The sequence below is a fragment of the Lissotriton vulgaris genome, unplaced genomic scaffold, assembly GCF_964263255.1.
Source record: "Lissotriton vulgaris unplaced genomic scaffold, aLisVul1.2 SCAFFOLD_1376, whole genome shotgun sequence".
NCBI lineage: Eukaryota > Metazoa > Chordata > Amphibia > Caudata > Salamandridae > Lissotriton > Lissotriton vulgaris.
In genome coordinates, this window is record NW_028254681.1 from 57,501 (window position 1) to 69,980 (window position 12,480).

Sequence of the window (12,480 nt, forward strand, 5' to 3'; positions counted from 1 at the left end):
AATATTTCGTTCCGTTAGATTTCCAATTATTAAAACAGAAACCTCATATATTCAAGGTAAAATAACAAGTATTTCTACATGCTAAAATGCATATAGTCATTTCACAAAAGTGAAATTAGCTTCCAGCAAGCAGTGAGAGAGGTGATGATTTTGAGATCAAGCCCCTGCAAACCATTATGGGACGAGATTAGCAGTGGGAAGTGAATATTATTTTATCCAAATAATTCTACAAAGAGCTGCAGTTCACCTCGTTCTCCCCAGTTGTCCCCAAGAGGCAAATGCAATAGCATTTAAAATATTATACATCAAGCTGCAGTTCACCTCATGGTCCCTAGATGTCCCTGATGAGGCAAATGCAATAGCATTTAAAATATTACACATCAAGCTGCAGTTCACCTCATGTCCCTAGATGTCCCTGATGATGCAAATGCAATAGCATTTAAAATATTATATATCAAGCTGCAGTTCACCTCGCCGTCCCTAGATGTCCCTGATGAGGCAAATGCAATAGCATTTAAAATATTATATATCAAGCTGCAGTTCACCTCGTCGTCCCAAGATGTCCCTGATGAGTAAAATTCCAAAACATTGAAACCCTTTCATGAATGCAAAAAATTATGCTAAGCTTATCCCATAATGCTTTGCAGGGCCTTTTAGTTGTATTTTTGCCCATAACTGTGCTTGGGGTGGTTCTAAGAGAATGGGACCTCCACTGAATTACTATTTAAAGGGAGCAGGAATGTATAGAACCTGGGAAGAAAAAACAACACTCGTGACGGAATGCCCCCAGCGATTGTCACGCCCCAGCACACACCCACAGCACAATGCAGACACGCCCACAAGGGACTACTTTGCTGGCACGGTTCTTTTACATTTTAAATGTATATGGTGGGCGTCTGCATAGCCTATGTCCTTCTGCTGCAACTGCCCTTTCCAACGCTGTATTGGGTGTTGTGATTGGTGCTGTGGTTCCCGAGTTTACCTGGCCAAAAGGTGCAAGTTCTCTCTTTATAATAGTAGTATATATATATATATATATATATATATATATATATATATATATATATATATATATATATATATATATATATATATATAATTTATAGTTAGCTATAATAAAACACTTCTCTCCTTCCCATCTCTTCTCCCTCTGGCTCATTCCAATCCTTTGACTACTTTGAACCCCCAATATATATATAATACATTTTGTAGCTCTTGGAGGCCTTACTCTTAATATCTCTCCTTCTATATGATTGACGGCATCGATCCAAACACTGCTAAGATGGGGTATCAGTAAGGTTCCTCCAGAGAGCTGACTCCCTCTTAGAGGTTTAAGGGTGAAACCCCAAGTACTGCTCAGACTTACAACCAGGTTTTATGCTCATGGCTGCTAAGTTAATCAAACCCATTCCTCAGTTTCCTGAGTGAAATATTAAACCATGTAAACCTATTTGCATTTACAGATTACAGAGCAGGGGAGACGTCTGAATGCACACTGGGCAATTCATTAGGCACAACTCCTGGCAGACTAATCTTTCCCCAGGCCTGGCAAACTTTCACTATTACGAGGAACCAGGCGCAAGCTAAAATCTAGAGAATAGAGTTGACATAGCTTTAGTTCAATTTCTCTGGTAGACCCAATTTCTCCTGCACCCCCCCCCCTCACGCCCACATATATTCATTTTCAGTTACAGTAACTTACGTTGGCATCTGGAAACAGAATGGAAATTCATATTCTCCTGGTTGCAAAACTTTAAAATCCAAAACATCTGAGGAAGAAAAAACACAAGACACTGAAGTGTTGGTGTTTTGAGGTTGTGTGACATTCTCTGTCTTGTGCTTGCTCTTCTGAGGTCAGATGTCTTTATTTTCCTCAAATCGCTCAAATCTAGGGAGACCCTGAACAACAATCCGCAAGAGAGACATTCACCAGGACAGAGACACCGAAACCAAGGAGGTGAACCCACACTAGAACGAAGTCTCTACTCTGCATCCCACTCCATGGACAACACGACTCCAAGAAATTGGTTTACTATCTTGGGGTGGTGTCTACCCATCTCGAGGAATAATCACAACCCTTGTCAGAGTGAACCCTCAAACACTAATTTAAGCCAAGGCATAGAGCAGATAGGCCAAACACAGAGGCACGATGTACAGTATTTACACAATACCAAACAGTAATAAAGTCAAAAGATAAAACAATTTCAAAAGAAGTCTCAAAATAAATTGGAAAACTAGGGTAAAATGTTATAAACAAAGTGACAAAAATCCAATAAGTAGAACCAAAGATATCAATATCTGCATTATTAAGTAGGAATAGCGCTACGAAGCTTAAAGTGCCAATGATAGTCAATAGTCACGGCACACCAGGGCCTAGATACTATTTGAGGTTGACCACAATGGAGCATGGGTCGGACATACCAGCCAGCTCTGACCTGGTCAAAATGTTAACTTCTGATTTTTGTCCTTTAAATCCCAATCGACCCCCGGGGGACATCTCTATAACCCCCGGGACCTCGGGGGAGGCACTCAGAGACTCACAGGGTGGCAAGCAGAGTCCGGGAAACAGAGCCACTAGGACAGAAAGAGGGGGCGCTGGAAGGGTGAAACACAGTCGCTGGGCCAGTGAGAGAAGAGTACAGGCACAGGGCGACTTGGACACTCAAAAAGAACAGAGCCAAGGACACACAGACAGTTCAAATATGTATATATACAATATGTCAATATGACTAAAGCTAGGCATACGAGATGACCTACCCAGGCATGGAGACTGAGATATGGCCGATGGAACAGGGAAATGTATTAACTGGGACAGAGTGACTTGGACAGAGGTCAAGAAACAATTTAGGTGCACTAAATAGGGGTGGAGTAAAACATGCAGTAAGACAGGAAAGCACAGACATGGCAGACAGGGCAGGGGAATGCACACAATGGGACAGACTGGTTGTACATGTGATGTGAAAGTTGTGGGATGCGAGCAAGCACTGGTGCATTGGAATTAAGGCTCTCTGTTTTCCGTTTCTACTGATTTTCACAGATAAACACTGACAGAAAACCATTTATTTTCTTGTCTGTATTTATTTTTAAATGTGGATAAAATGGAAATTGGGTGATTTTTGAGTGATTCTAAATACACCTTGCCTGACTGCCAGGCCAATAACTATGGATTGATAGGTAAGTGGTTAAAAAAGAAAGGAATTTTAGTAAAGAGCCTTAAACAGCAGTAGACATGCACACGGCTGATACCGAAATGTGCATATTTTCACTTAAGTGCATTGATTTATCTTCTGCCGGTGTTCATGTCACTGAAACCTGGCAGCCATTCAAGCATGGCTGCATAATAATTGGTTAAATAAACGTGGAAATATACCAGTTTGAAGTTATTTTTTCTTTCTTTACCAAACCCATATTAAATATGGATAAATACAGATAAAGTTGACAAAAAATAAATATGGATAAATACAGACGGAAATGTCAAAACAATAAATACCATAAAACCGAGAGCCCTAATTGTAATCTTGGCTCTCTTAATCCCATTGTTTGATCTTGGGAAAATCCTATCCTTCCAAGGTCTCTCTACCCTATTCGGGCTTAATATAGGAAATGAGAGCCACGGTTGCACTACCAGGGCAGGCCCCAAAGTGGTCTTCTCTCGCCTTACCTTCATATTTTAATATCAAAATGCTTACACTCGGTAAGCCCAGTACCTGTTCCGATCTAAATATTTAAGGAGACTTGGTGCCCGATTTAGAAAAGTTTAGTATAGACAAAAAAAACAACAGCCCCAAGTAAATGTCTTCTGATGACTCCATGTGTGGAAAGGGTCTTGTACGCAATTTCTAACACAGAGAATCCAACTAGGCCCAGTGAACAACCGATATACATGCACTATTGTTACTGTTGTTTACATGTGTACAAAAAATTATAGGCCTCTGGATCCATTCACCAATAGTGGCAAAGATAACAAGAGGCCACTGATAATACAAGGGGTTTCTTTCTTCGTTTCTTTTTAAGTTTTCTGATATCTGTTTCCATGTGTAACTCTTGATTTGACGATATGTTATTTATGTATCTCTCCTCGTTTTTAATTTGATTTGGACAAATACGTGCTATGAAACGTTATAATTAATTGTTGTATTTTACTCTTTTTCAAAGAAAACTTTCTTTGAAAAATTTTAAAACTGTGTTGTAAAGCGCTAAACCTTTTTTATGTATATGTTTCTGATTAAAATTAGACTGTGAACGTTCCAATTTTGTTGTTGAAATTAATGTTTACTTAATGTACTGTACCAGTATTCCCTGAAAAAGGTTGAATGTGAACCTATAGTGGTGTGAAAGGATAGTGAGTGTGTACCCAGGGATTCTGAATTTAACTTCTTGTACGCAATGTCCTTAACCCGTTAAGTGCTGCTGTCGGCCGTTGAACGTTCGGAGCACTACCTGGCTTGTGCTGCGCATGTTCAACGGCCGACGCAGCCCCGCCTGTTCTTTAAAACGGCCGCACTGCCGCGAAAAAACGGGCGCGGTTAACGGGTTAAAGTGATAATGGAAAACTGTCCACTCTGGAAGCAAGTACAAGGAGTTGGGGCGAGAGAAGCACAGTGATAGGGTGACCACCTGATGACAGGTCGCTAGGGGCGCTGCTTCCATTGCTGAAGTCTTCACCTACCATCAATGATTTTAGGTGTGTTGGTCTAATTAGTAGGCCTGGGAGTCATTTTAAGTATATTCTCACACACAGAAGGGGAGAGGGTCTTTATGTAGCTCCACCCCCCCGAACCCCCGGAGTCAATCTAGTATACACACAAGAGGGGTGGAGAAGACAGAAAAAACAAACGAATCAAAGGTGTACAAGCAATGGCACACTTGTGTGTGATGAAACACTGCCCTCACTCACACACACTGTGTGTGACATGCTTCATCATCGGGTCTGCTACAACGCCCGGGCGTAGCCACGCTCCGGGCGGAGCATAGGGAGGGGGAACAAAAAAGTACAAGAACAAAGTGCAACACAAGACTGAAAGTGACAACAGTCAAAACTGGCTCCTGGATACCAAATTAAACTTTATTAGTAGGTTCCAAGGTCAGGATTAAAAAATAAATAGGTGGTAGTGCTAGGGTGGGGTATTAGGACCCCCTGGCGCCCCTCCTTTACTGCTGTAAAGGAGGGGCGCTAGGGGGTACCCAGGAGCCAGTTTTAACTCTACTATTCCCTACTGCAATTTTTTGTCTATCCCTGCACTCAGTCTTGATTTGTTATGTTTGTCTGTGAACGTTATTGTCACTTTCAGTCTTGTGTTGCACTTTGTTCTTGTACGTTTTTGTTCCCCCTCCCTATGCTCCGCCCGGAGCGTGGCTCCGCCCGGGCGTTGTAGCAGACCCGATGATGAAGCATGTCACACACAGTGTGTGTGAGTGAGGGCAGTGTTTCATCACACACAAGTGTGCCATTGCTTGTACACTTTTGATTCGTTTGTTTTTTCTGTCTTCTCCACCCCTCTTGTGTGTATACTAGTCATTTTAATTGTGCCAGAGTCATTTCGGTGATGTTTAGCGCTAGTTTCTAAGTGCAAAATGCATCCTCTGGCCGAGTTCGGACACCAGGGTGCATTTTGCTCTAAGGAAATGGTGCTAAATGTTGGATTCTTTTTGCTTAATTACACGTAATCTTGAGGTAATTACGCGAGTTCCGCACACCCCTATTAATTGGTTCCACAGAAGCCAAACAAGACTACAACACCCAGAATGCATTTTGCCCTGAACAGAAGCCCAGGAATAGACATAATGTCGGTAATAACTTGGGGGTGAGGTTGTCTATATTCCAACAGGGACACAATTATGGCTGATGCAACCGGGGACAGGTAGACAGGGGCAGGGGGACATGACACTTGCTTTCACCAAAAATCTGACTGGTTCAATTGCAGTCGTTAGCAACTGAAGCGTGCTACTCGCCGAAAAGCGCTTTTGACACCTCGCCAGGGGTAGTAAGAGCTATATAAATACAATTACAATACAATACAGCTGTCCTCCAGTTGTGCCATGAACCACGCTAGGGGGCGTGGCCTCCTCTCACCTGGTTGGAGTAGCGTCTCTTGGTAGATATGGTGTTGCCTCAGGGAAGTTTCGGTGCGGGTGGTGTTATAGCCTATATCTTCGCTCAGCATGACCCGGACCCGACCAGTCACCTTCACCCTGATGGACCTGACCATGGCCTCGGCCACCAGCTTCAGGCGCACCCCGGCCAGTCACGGTGTCCCCGCCGGTGAAGACGGGCGGGGACTCCGTTCCTGGGTTGTCCAAGACCAGACGGAACCTCCGCACCTTGCAGAAAATCATCTCTGCCTCCAGGACCTAACGAGTTTAGGACAGAAGACGAGCTTCCAGAGAGGTTTGTGAACCGCGGCTGAGCTGGGACGAGAAGTGAACTTTGCCTTGTATTTACTCTCCAGGGTGTGGCGGCCTGCAGGAGGAAGTAATGGAGGGGGAGTGAGTCACTGGAGGGAGGTGGAATGATGAAAGAGGGCTGTTAGGAGAGCCAATGAGGAACCCCTCTGCTGCTCTGGTTCCTTGGGAGGGTGCTAGACTTCTTCTGATGGGTTGGCGCCAAGAGGGCCTTGAGACTAACAATACATGTCTGGGGTGGGAGGGGTTAGCGAGGCCTAGTCTTACATTTTTTTTTTAAATTAACTAAACACACTCACTATGGGCACTGTTATCGTTAGTACAGCAGGTGCGGTGCACGGGGGGTCAGCAATCAGTGGTGTCACTAGAAGTGAATTTTAGTGGAGCCGCACATTGGCCCACAGGTGTGGCCACCTTACAAAGGCCAGTGGGAAAAAGTGCGCATATAGATGGAAATATATTCAAGGTATGTAAATGTGAAGTTAAGAATAATACATTTATGAATATATACTTGTTGATATTTTTATGGCCACTATATGTGCTACAATATTTTGGTAGCTCAGCATTTAGAACTTCTATTCTGACCACAGGCGCGTGAACATAGAACGTATAACTGGGGGCAGTTTGACGGATGCACCATCACAGGAACATAGTACAGAGACATTAGCACTGAAACATTACACAGGCTCACAGACCTAGACACGGCAAAACCTAATCTGGTCGATGAAATGGGGAACACGTTCACAGGAACAATGAATTAGGAAATTGACTAGTAAGTATGTGCTTAGGGAGAGGAACATAGGGGCAGTCACATTTGTAGAGTAACAACCGTCACAAACACTGGGAGACAGCACTAGGACACTGTCTCCCTAGCACACTGGGGGGTTATGTGGTCACAGGTACACACACGAGATAAAGACACAGCAACATACTATCAGGTACACTGTCATGGATGCACCGCGCAGCTACACTGAGAAATATGCAATCCCACTTGAGAGTGATGGCGCTGAGGTCACTGACTAGGAATATGCAAAGTTACAAAGAGCAGCGCTTGTGAACTTCTGAAAATGTCACTAGTAGCGCCTTCACTGCTTTTAGATTGCCACATTTCTGCACATGGTTGCTCAAGTTATAATCGGGACTTACGTCCTCCTTTTAGGTTCCCCAACATCCACCTGATTTTAGAGTCCCAAGGGAAAGAAAGGGGTAACTCACAGTATCATTGCACCTCTCTTTCAAGCACTAACTAGCACCTATGAGAAAATAAAGCCAGTTTGTGGGGAAAAGCATACCCAGGCCTAGATGTAGGGAAAATGAGAATTCCTGAGCTAGTGGTAACCTACCAAAACCTCAAGGCAGCCCAGAGCTTTGGACCACCAAGCATAAAGCAAGGGCGCAGGACCCAGCCGACAGAGCACAAAATAGCCCTCAGCGACTATCACCGGCACATTAAGGAGGTCAAAAGAACCTCCCTCTCCGACCCAGCAAAACACAGTTAGGAACTCTTTAAAATCATCAAAGAATTCTCCAACCTGGTCCCCACAGAAAACATTTTCCATCCCACCTAACAACTCTGCGGCACCCTGTCTAACTACGTGCAGAGCAAGATTGCCAACTTCGATCCCCCAACCCACCACAATCTGCCCCAACAACCTCATCCAAAAGGCAAACATCAGCCCAGCCATAACAACACGGGTGCAACTCGACATCCAGACCACCACCACCATCATGTCCTCCATCCACTTCGGGACACTCATCCACACCCCCTGGCCCACCACCTCTTCAACCTCAGAGCCAACCCAATTGGCACTGAACTCGACAACATCCTCATCACCTCCATCTCCACAGCAACCTTCCCAGACAGATGGAAACATGCAGAGGTCAGACCCTTCCGAAAAAAGATCTCTGCCGACCCCGGAGACCTCAAATCTACTGAACGATCTCCCAAACCCAACCAAAGTTCTCGAGAAAGCCATCAACCAAAAGCTCACCGACTACCTTGAACGAAACCACCCACTCAATGCATAACAATCTGGATTCACGGCCAACCACAGCACTGAAACTGTATTATTCGCCGCCACAGACGACATCCGAATCCTCTCCGACCGAGAAGAAACGGTGGCCCTGATCCTCCTCGACCTCCCCGCAGCATTCGACACAGTCTTCCCCCACACCCTCATTGGCATCCATCAACACTCAGGACGTACTCAGAACATCTGGCTACCACCCGTCACCTCCGCCCCAAGGACATCATATGTGGCGTACACCAAGGTTCATCCCTCAGTCCCACCCTGTTCAACATCTACATGTCCCCCCCTCCCAGACACCATCGGAGCCCGCTGACTCAACATTATCTCCTGTGCTGACAACACCTGGCTCATTTTATTACCCACCAAGGACCCCTCCAATGCCAGAACTAACTGACAGATACCTCAAACTCCAACAAAACGTAAGAACTAATCTTCAGGAAGAACACCGATGTATGGGACCACAGCTGGTGGTCAGAAGAACTAGGACCTACACCCACACCGACCAAGCAAGCACACAACCTCGGCATCATCCTCGACAGCCAACTGACCATGAACCGAGAGAAAACACACAGTCACCTCTTCCTGCTTCCACACCATTCGCATACTCCTCCGAATCTTTAAATGGATCCCAGAAAGCCTGTCACACAGGCCTTCGTAACCAGCCGTCTCGACTACGGCAACGCTCTCTATGTCGGAATCCCCACCCAGCTCCTCAGAAGACTCCAGACCATACAGTACGCTACTGCCAGACTCATCCTGGACCTTCCCGAATGGACCCACATCTCTCATCCCCTCCGAAACCTTCACTGGCTCCAAATCCAGAAAAGGTGCCCGTTCAAGATGGTCACACACACACCTACAAAGCTCTTCACGACCAAAGACCTTCCTACATCAACCACCGACTGAACTTCCATCTACCCCTGAGAGACCTGCGCTTCGTCTCACTCGCCCTCGCACACTCCCCCGTATTCATCGCAGCAGGAGCGGCGGCCACTCCTTTTCCCACATCGCCGTCAAGACCTGGAACGACGCCCACCTCCTAACAGCACCCTCCCTGACAGATTTGAGAAAGCAACGCAAGACCTGGCTTTCCGATGCAGACACGGCAACCTCAGTGCCCGGATACCCCTGGGGGTGATAGTTCTGCGCTATATAGATGACTGTTTGATTGAAGGCCAAGAAGACAGAGACACTAGCATCCTGAGCATTTTCATGTATTGATGTAGGAGTAACAGTACAGGTGACAAAGCAAATACAGGAACCCATAATCGGCGAAATAGGTACAAGCTAAACCAGTGCTTAATTTGAGCCAGTGATTTCCAGTGCGTGGCACCGGCACTTATTGTCAATACTGCCCAGGGCAAAAGTCCTAAAAAAAGAAGTGGGGGGACGCTGTCACCGGAAGTGACGTCACAGCAGGAAGTGACGTCACGGAAGGTGACGAGCTCCTCGTCCCAGAGAGGTCAAAGAGTGAAGGCCAGCTGTTTGGCAGGGGGGGCGGTATCCCCCCGGTAAAATAAGTGGGGGGATGCCGTCCACCCGCGTGGTACCCCGACTCGAGCCCTGATACTGTCACTTGTGACATTCTGCCACAAGGTGCCGCTATTACCTAATACAGAGATGGGCACGATAACACCTGTTTATTAATGTGGACGTTAAACGGTGCAAGCTGCAGTGGCCTTTTTGTTTGTGTGTGTTTTTATACAAATTAAGCACTGTTCAGGCCCTGAATGGATGACCCGGAAATGCTTACATGAATAGAGGCCTAGGAGAGGGTTATAGGGGCACTGACCAATGCCAGTGAGAAGGGGTGACCCAAACCAGGAACCTTGAAGGGAACACTTGGGCTGTGCACTGAAAAGAGGAGCATTCACAGAGGGATGGAAACCAAGCAGGGGCCTAAGAGGCAGGAATGGAGCACGAGACAAAACATTGGAAAGTGACCCTCGACGAGGTCACAGGGGGCGGCCCAGGGACAAAGACTTTGGGGCAAAAAGAAGGGGGACTGGGCCTTGGAAAGCAGGGACCAATCCTGGCAAGGCTAGGGCGCCGCTGGCACAGTGCCAGGGATACAACGAACCCTGACCTTGGGTAGTAGGCACTGGACCTGGGCGCCGCAGGGCACGAACTCTGGGAGTCATGGCTGCTCGGACACAAGCCCTGTGATCCTGGGCATGGAGACAAACCTCGGGGTACCCCCCTAAGGGAACGGGTCCATACCCTTTGACAGTGGCACCATGGCCCTGGAACGCCAGTGCCGGACACTAGGACCCTGTACAGTGGGGCTTCCGCTGGTGACCTGGAAAGTTTGCACACGAGAACACCAGGACATGGCATGGTGACCCGGATACAGGAAGACTTGACGCTGTGGCACCCACACTTTTAACTCAAAAACCTGTAGATTGAAGGGCAAAAGACATGGACACAGACTTATAGACACTTTCAGGCCACTGTCCCCCCTCTCTGCTGGACAGGTTGGCACCATGTATGCCCAGGGGCATGGAGTGCAGTCACCAGAGCCTTGGGTCAGTGAGGGTGGGGGGGCACAGGATGCACGCCTTGGCACCCCAGGTGAAACCCTCATGGAGACACCATGGCAGTCTGTCGGGGCCTGGATGGATGCTGGGGGCTGTCGCATCTCTTCCAATGAACATTTCATCCACTGGTCCAGCGGGTCTGACGTAGGCCTCAGGGGGAGAGAGGTGGCTGCACCATGGTCTTCTCAGGTCGTCTAGTCTGGAACACCCCTGCCCCAAAGTCTAAACTTAGGATAGAAACAGGGGTAAATCCCAGACAGGCAAAGTAAACAAAGGGGATCTTCTGGTCCGAACTTTCAGCCTTACTAATAAAGGGCCCCACCCAGTGTTAGATCCTGTTCAGAAGCCCTACAGACATCTTAGTTACAGGAGGACAGAGGTGGATTTCGATATGAATCTCTGGGCGTGGAAGAGTTTCGTTTCTTAGATATTCCTTCCAGAAATAAGAAATAAGATAAAAAGACACAACCCCCTTCTCACACACACGAAGACCCGCAGATCAAGGAGATCAGAGGTAAACACTTTTACCAATTAAAGAGCCGTCGTCTCAAAAGAGAGTGCCCCTACAATGAATGTCCTTTGCTCTGCCTCGCTTCAGTGTCCGGCTTCCTGCCACGCGCTGGTGGGTCAGTGAGTAGCATTTAGAGGCCTGTGACTAGGGTGACCAACTGTTGTGGGTGCAAATTCAGGACGGTGACTGTAAAAATTCAGGACAAAGGGTCAAAATTCAGGACACAAATTCAGGACAGTAGGTCAAAATTCAGGACAAAACTTCAGGACAATTGGATAAGTTTTAAAGACACATCAGATGTCGCGCAATAGTATATAAGTAAGCCCAGCCATATCCAAACATATTCAACCATTTGCAAACCTATTCATCATGTATCCGTCCATCTATCATTTCACTCATCCATCCCTTCATTCATCTTTTCACTCATCCATCATCCATCCATCCACCCTTTCACCCTATCCATCTGTACTCTCATCCATCTTCTCTTCTACCCATCCATCCATCCATTCACTCATCCATCCAGCCATTTACCCTTTCACCCATCCAGCCATCCTTTCACTTACTATCCATTCACCCAGTCACTCATCCTTCCAACCATCCATCCTTTCAGTCATCCATCCATCCTCTCTTTCTCTCTCCATCGACCCTTTCACTTAGGAATCCTTCCTTCCATCCATCCACCCACCCATCTACTCATCCACTCATGAATCCATCCATTAACCCTATCACGCATCCATCCTTTCTCTCATCCATTTATCCTTTCACTCCTTCACTCATCTATTCATCCTTTTGTCCATCTACCCTCCCTTTCACTCACCCGTCCTTGCATCCACCCTTTCACTCATCTGTCCATTCATTCACCCTTGCACCTATCAGTTCATCAATCATCTATCATTTCACTCATCCATCAACTCACTCATCATCCACGCTTTCACTCATCCATCCACCCTTTTACCCATCCAGCTACCCTTCCACCCATACATCCAGCTATTTACCTTTT

General features: G+C 46.5%; 1 pseudogene across 1 annotated transcript in view; it reads right to left on the reverse strand.

Annotated features, from left to right (window-relative positions):
* The window catches only part of LOC147659461 (arrestin domain-containing protein 2-like), a 57,196-nt pseudogene extending 50,770 nt beyond the window's left edge, over positions 1-6,426 (reverse strand). Inside the window, exons 1-2 of the transcript XR_015307239.1 lie at positions 6,074-6,426; positions 1,703-1,769 (exon numbers count right to left, since the gene is read on the reverse strand). The product of XR_015307239.1 is annotated as an arrestin domain-containing protein 2-like (transcript). The remainder of the gene's footprint in view (positions 1-1,702; positions 1,770-6,073) is intronic.
* Positions 6,427-12,480: the final 6,054 nt, after the last annotated feature.